This window comes from Lutra lutra, chromosome 17 (assembly GCF_902655055.1).
Source record: "Lutra lutra chromosome 17, mLutLut1.2, whole genome shotgun sequence".
Classification (NCBI taxonomy): Eukaryota; Metazoa; Chordata; class Mammalia; order Carnivora; family Mustelidae; genus Lutra; species Lutra lutra.
This window is the reverse complement of record NC_062294.1, coordinates 10,240,841-10,247,731: the sequence shown is the minus strand read 5'-3', so window position 1 is coordinate 10,247,731 and position 6,891 is coordinate 10,240,841.

Sequence of the window (6,891 nt, the reverse complement as noted above, 5' to 3'; positions counted from 1 at the left end):
TTGAGGGTTGAAACTTTCAGTCACTGCCCTCCCCCGCAACCTCCGAAGTGGGCAGAGGGACTAGGAGTTGAGTCAGTCACCAATACCGACGATTTAATCATTCATACCTATGTAATGAAGCCTCCATAAAAAGCCAGCAGACCTGGGTTCGGAGAACTTCCAGGGTGGTGACCATGTGGAGGTTCTGGGAGAGGGACACCCCTGGAGAGAGGGCACTTCACGCCCACTCCCCACATCTTGCCCTCTGCATCTCTTCCATCTGGCCGTCCCTGAGTTACATCTGTTTATACTAAACTAGTAATCTGGAAAATATTTCTCTAGAGTTCTGTGATCACTCTAGCAAAGTCATCAAACTGGAGGGGCTCTTGGGAGCCTCCAGTTAATAGGCAGTCAGAAATATAGATTATAGTCTGAGCGTGCAGCTGGTATCTGAAGGGGGTTTGGTGGGGCAGTCTTATAAGACTTAGCTCCTAACCTGCGGAATCTGATGCCATCTCCAGGTAGATGGTGTCAGAACTGAGCTGAATTGTAGGACCCCCTGGTGGTATCCAGAGACTTGCTTGCTGGTATGGGAACCCCCCCACCCAACACACACACTGGTATCAGAACCTATTTAGAGAAAAAGCTAAATCTTCTAAGGGGTCTAGGGGAGACGGCCTTGATGCAGAAAGTGGGCATCCTGAGAACTTGCTGTGAGACTGTGTGAAAGAAAGTCATCAAGCCACAGTTATGGGGGGAATGCAGCTCTTGCTGACACGTGTGGTTACTTTAATTTCACAGCTGCTCCTTGGTGAGCCGAGCCCCAAATCTTGCCCAAGTCATCCTTCCTTTACCTTCATAATAATAAAATGTGATGCCCTCAGTTAGAGTCTATATTCTTAAAGGTGCCCACTATTCCCTCTTTACTCTTTAAACTGCCTATCTCTCCCCTTTACCACCCCAGGCTCAGTGAATCCCATGGGCCCGCTCCACCTACATGCAGGCCCAAAACCTCAATTCCAAAGGGAACAAAAATTAGACCAGCGTGGAATAATTTTGTATTGGTGTGTTGGTGGATTTCTTCGGGCTCATCCTTGTTCTATAGTAACTTCCTCAACCTGGCTTATAACTATACAACTACCGTACCTGCTGGAATCAATCAGCCTTCCAAACCAAAACATGTTCGTCTTTATCCAAATGTAATTTATCTGAAATGCCATGTTGGTGTGAGCATTATGCATTACTACACAGGCTTCTATTTTCTTCTTAAATAATGAAACACCCTAATGGAAAATATTCCCTCTAAATAAATTTTAATGAGCACTTTTTTGCCCAAATTGTTCTTTCTCTGAATGGCAGAAATTTAATATGAACTTGAATTATCGGGGGCTTTTTGTTTTAATGGACGTTGGGAATAAATCATGCGAAGACGACTTATTTTCCTGTATCTTCTAAGCTGCAAGTGCTGCCGTAACAGCTTCCTCTCAAATGCAGAGTGAGTATCCATATCTTACCTCGCATCTCTACAGGAAAATGTCACATCAGAAATCCTGTCAAGGTGTAAGATATTACTGGAGATCGAAGTGAATGAGTAAGAAACCTAATTGCTATGGAAGGGGATATATCCCAGACTTTGCTGCTACCAAAAAAAAAAAAAAAAGCGTCTGCTACATTTTTAATTCCCTGCACTGAATGGTTTTTCTGAGGAAAGAAAGCAAGGGGGACATACGAGCCTGTATCCTGGCAGGCTGCAGAGCTTGGGCCTCATCGTGCTCACCAAGAGTCAGAGCAAGGCCAGATGTAGAACTTGGAGAAATGCCTTCCAAAAAAGAGCTCCAGCCTCAGCAAGAATTATGAGTCAGTGGAGTAGGGAGCCAGATTTGAGGGTGCCCCAATAGACTCCAGAATGCACACCATTAATTGCTTCTCTAGACTTTCTCTCCATCTGAAATACTGCCAGGGGGAGCCAGTGCCATTTCTGAGTCATTTTTTATAATGGAAATGACATTGAGAGGGGTCATTTAGTTCAGTTTAAATTTTTGTATTGCATACCTTCTAGAAGCTTCATAGTATGAAAAACCAATCACAAAAGGGAGTTTCCATTTTCAAGGAGCTCTGCACTAGGATGGGGAACTCATAGCTAAGTCAAAAACACCTTCAGTGAATGTCAGTTTACTTTTTTTAAAACCAGGAAAGTGCAAGCTCAGTAAGCACCTCCAGGGAGCAGAAGGGCAGCAAAGCTGGGAGACTTCTGCGCCTGGCTGGAGAGCAGGGCTCCAGATGCTGATGGATGCACTACCCCTAGCTGAGCGGCCTGGACAAGGTCAATGAAAACCCTAAAAACTGCTTCCTTATCAGAAAACAAGGGAAAGAACACCCATCTTGTAAAGCAGTTGTGAGACGCACACAGATAGTAGACATTCAAGGAATGTTCACTTGAGCAATCTCCTGCCTCCTCTGGCCCTCACTGCATTTGACCCCTTACCCCCACCCCCAACCTGCCTAGCAGTTTTGTCCAGGAACAGCTCTAGTCACATCTATACAATTGAATAGAATGTGACATCCTCAAAGAAGATTCGGGAAGTGGAATTATTTACTCTGTGTGTAGAGAAGATAGAAAAAATCTTAAATGTGATTATTTTATAATCAATAATGGTAATATGCTTTTTCATAATTTAGATATCCCAATAATTATTCCTATTAAAAAGCATAAAAAGAAAATTTATAAGGAGCATGTGGGTGGCTCAGTCAGCTAAGTGTCTGACTCTTGGTTTCAGCTTAGGTCATGATCTCAGGTTCTTGAGATCCAGCCCCATGTCAGGCTCTGCACTCAGCCATGAGTCTGCTCAATTCTTCCCCTTTCCTCTCCCTCCCGCTCTACTTCTCCCTGCACCCACCTCCCTGCTTGCCCTCTCTCTCTCTCTCTCTCTCTTAAAAAAAAATTATAGGGGTGCCTGGGTAGCTCGTGGGTTAAGCCTCTGCCTTCGGCTCAGGTCATGATCTCAGGATCCTGGGATCGAGTCCCATATCGGGCTCTCTGCTCAGTGGGGAGCCTCCTTCCTCCTCTCTCTCTCTCTCTCTCTCTCTCTCTCTCTCTCTGCCTACTTGTGATCTCTGTCTGTCAAGTTAATAAATAAAAAAAATCTTTAAAAAAAATTATAAGAAAGTTAAAGGTTACAAAGGACTTTATTTTATAATTTAACTCTCAGAGCAATCTGGTGTTATTAGTGGGACAAGAAATTCTCAGTACCAGCTTTAAAGATGAGGAAAGTGAGGCTCTGAGGATCCCTGTGGCCCTGGTCTTGTGTCTGCACGGCCTTCTGTGCTTGTCTTACCTGCACAGAGACCTCCTACAAATACTGATTTGGGATGTGGTGTTTACAATGTCTGTTCTCCTGTTCAGAGAGTGTGACACTCCTCACGCAGCCTGTTTTGGCCACCACTGAGTCCCCCAGCTTCTAGCACAGAACCTAGCCCAAGAAGGAATTCAGGGATTCAAATAAAAGGTTCGCAGAGCATTCTTGTGGCAGAGGGAGAACCATATATTAGTAAAGTAATGAAAATAAACAGGCTGTTTCAGGAAGCGGGGGCAGCTGACTGGCACCATGTGCTGACGAGGTGGAGAAGGACTGCTTCCCAGGGCTACGTCTCTCTGAGTGGGCATGGGGCTAGACGCTGCTTGCCAGGGGTGATGCCACCTCTCTAGGAAGCTGCTGAGTTCGTGTAGCAAGGGACTGAGTGGTCAGATGCCTCTGAAGGGCCGAGGCTGCTCAGGGACCCAGCCCTCTGGCTTCCTCAGTTCTGAAAGGGAGCCAGCCACCAGGCCGAGGGGAGCCTAGGGCCATACGTGGTTTCCACCTGCTCTGGAGCGCGGAGAGGAGGGAAGCAGCCAATGTCTCCTTGTGGGCGAAGAGGAGTATTGTTGTGCATACTGTTTACTCGTATTTTACTCCCGAGTAGTAAAATACACACACACACACACACACACACACACACACTCTCTCTCTCTCTGTCTGTCTGTCTCTCTCTCTCTCTCATTTGGGATCTATCAGACAGCAAGACCTTCCTGTAAGGAAGAATTCTGGTGCAGTGCTAGAGATGATCCGGTCTGAAGCTTCACTCATCTGACCTCACATTCTGGCTCTTTCATTTCTAATGAAAAGAATCCCTAAAGTGAGTGTATGATGCTCGCCTCCTCGCATGGTTCTGATGTTCCAAGGATTAAATGAGAGCAAGCAGGTGGAATGCCTGGTGTCACATGACCGGAAGTGGTGGGGACAGTTACTGCCCTTCTGCGGGAGGGGATGGCAGTAACACCGTTGCTTTTCTCTGCACTCGCAGTCAGGACTCCTTATGTCCACACCACACCCCGATGAGGTGGACAGCCTTGTTCCCCATCTTGCAGGTGAGGAGTCTGGCTCCTGAAGGGGATGTGACTTGTCCAGAATCACGTGGTGTATAAATGACAGAATGTTTGATCATTCTGGAGCCATAGTGGCCTCGCTGAAGGGGGGCTTGGCTGTTCTTCTACTAAGGGAAAGAACAGTCAATACCTCTGCAGGACACTGCTGGAGAGAATCCTGACGTGAGCACATAGTTTCTGGGAAAAAGAAATTGGCAAGCCTCACTGTCAGCAGTCAGGAGGTGATCAACAGGAGAAAAGTACTCCAAGAAAGCATTGTTTTTTAATCTTCTTTGAATCCGAGCTGATTTCCCTAAACAAATGGAGAGCTAAATTCATATAATTATCTATGCATACACTCCTGTCGTCTTCCTTATTTGTAGACAATACGTTTTATTTTTTAAGTAAAGGAAAAGTGGAGATGCCATGATTCATGTGTTAGCAGTTGGAAAAATCTGCCCCCCCATCTCTCTTGCTGTTATCAGCACATGTTATGATGAATTTGGGAAGTAGGTCAACAAGAGTATCCATAAGAAAACTAGTAAAAGAAATGTTTACTGCTTTCTGGTGCTTGTTAGTGTGAAAAGATAATCATTTGCTTCCTGATTCTTAGGAGAAGGAAACAAAAGATCTCTCCCTCAGCAGAAGGGGAACTCTTTGCTCTAGACAATGTACCTGGTGAATGGGAACATTAACTTACAGGAGCAGACGTGCATCACCATCACTGCCCCTTGTCCCCACATACACCGCCAGGACAACCAACTCCTCCTCTCAAGGCCAGTCTAGGTTCTTATCCCTAAAGAGAGGGAAGCTAAGCCTCCCTTGGGCCTGCTGGGGTGGGCATTGGGGGTGGAGAGGACCAGGCGTGAGCTGGTGAGGTGGGCAGCATCCTACATTTCACATAACCGTGTCTGCCCACCACAAACTGGGCTGAGAATTCACATCTGTTCATGTGTGTGACGTTCGTTGTCCTCTTCCAACACACCCTCTCAAGCACCAGAGTGGTAAACACCCTTCTTCCAAACAGCCCTTTGACATCCTTCCAGCTGTATTTGGAGCTGTTCGGCAGGCCAGAGCAAGTTTGTGTATATTTTGAAAAATAAACCTATTAGAATACTCCATCCTGTGGCTCCTTAGGGAACCTAGCAGGAGTTAGAGTAGCTAGTGGAGGCTTTCTGTCCATGCAGACGTGGGGCACTGGGTCCAGCCTTAACTAGATCATGAGGCCAGTGAGAGACGACTTGTGTAAAACAATCCTGGCAGCCCCGGAGAAAGACTGGAAACACCACTGTCTACCCACAGGACTCAATGAGACGAAGGACAAAAATAAGTAGGTTTTAAAACAAATTGTACCATGTAATCCCATTAAAACTGCAAACTAGATTTGTCACATTCATATATTTTGAAAAAAATACCAGAAGGAAATATATAAAAATTCCAAAATTTGGGGCCTTTCTTTTCTGACTGTTAGGAATATAGGTGATTTTCATTTGTGTTTGTGATGCAGACCTACTTTTTTCTGAGATTTTCTCCGTTAAGCATGTACTATTGTCATAGTAAGAAGAAAAAGCTACAGTTTAAAAAAATTGTGGATGATCCACTTCAGCCTGTGGTTGGAAGAGTATGACTAATGAGCCAAGTGAGTCCTACTGGAACAGAGTCATTCTCATAATCCAGTCAAGAAATGGGCAGAAGACATGAACAGACACTTCTCTAAAGAAGACATACAAATGGCTATCAGACGCATGAAAAAATGCTAAACATCACTCAGTATCAGGGATGTACAAATCAAAATCACAATGAGATGCCACATCACACCAGTAAAAATAGCTAAAATTCTAACAGCTCAGGAAACAACAAATGTTAGTAAGGATGCGGAGAAAGGGGAGCCCTCCTACACTGTTGATGGGAATGCAAGATGGTGCAGCCACTCTGGAAAACAGTATGGAAACAATAGAGCTACCCTATGACCCAGCAATCGCACTACTGGGTATTTATCCATAGGATACAAACATAGTGATCCGGAGGGGCACGTGCACCTTAATGTTTATAGCAGCAATGTCCACAATAGCTGAACTATGGAAAGAGCCCAGATGTCCATCAACAGAGGAATGGATAAAGAAGCTGTTGCATGTGCATGCACACACATGCAGGTGCGTGCACACATACATGGTGGAATACTACTCAGCCATCAAAAAGAATGAACTCTTGCCATTTGCAGTGATGTGGAGAACTAGAGGGTATTATGCTAAGTTAAATAAGAGAAGGATATCATACGATCTCACTTATATGTAGAATTTAAGGAACAAAACATGAACCTAGGGGAAGGGAAGGAAAAATAAGACAAAATCAGAGAGGGAGACAAACCATAAGAAACTCAAAACTATAGGAAACAAACTGAGGGTTGCTGGAAGGGAGGTGGGTGGGGGTTGGGGTAATGGGGTGAAGAGTATTAAGGAAGGCACTGGATGTAATGAGCACTGGGTGTTATACGCAACTGATGAATCACT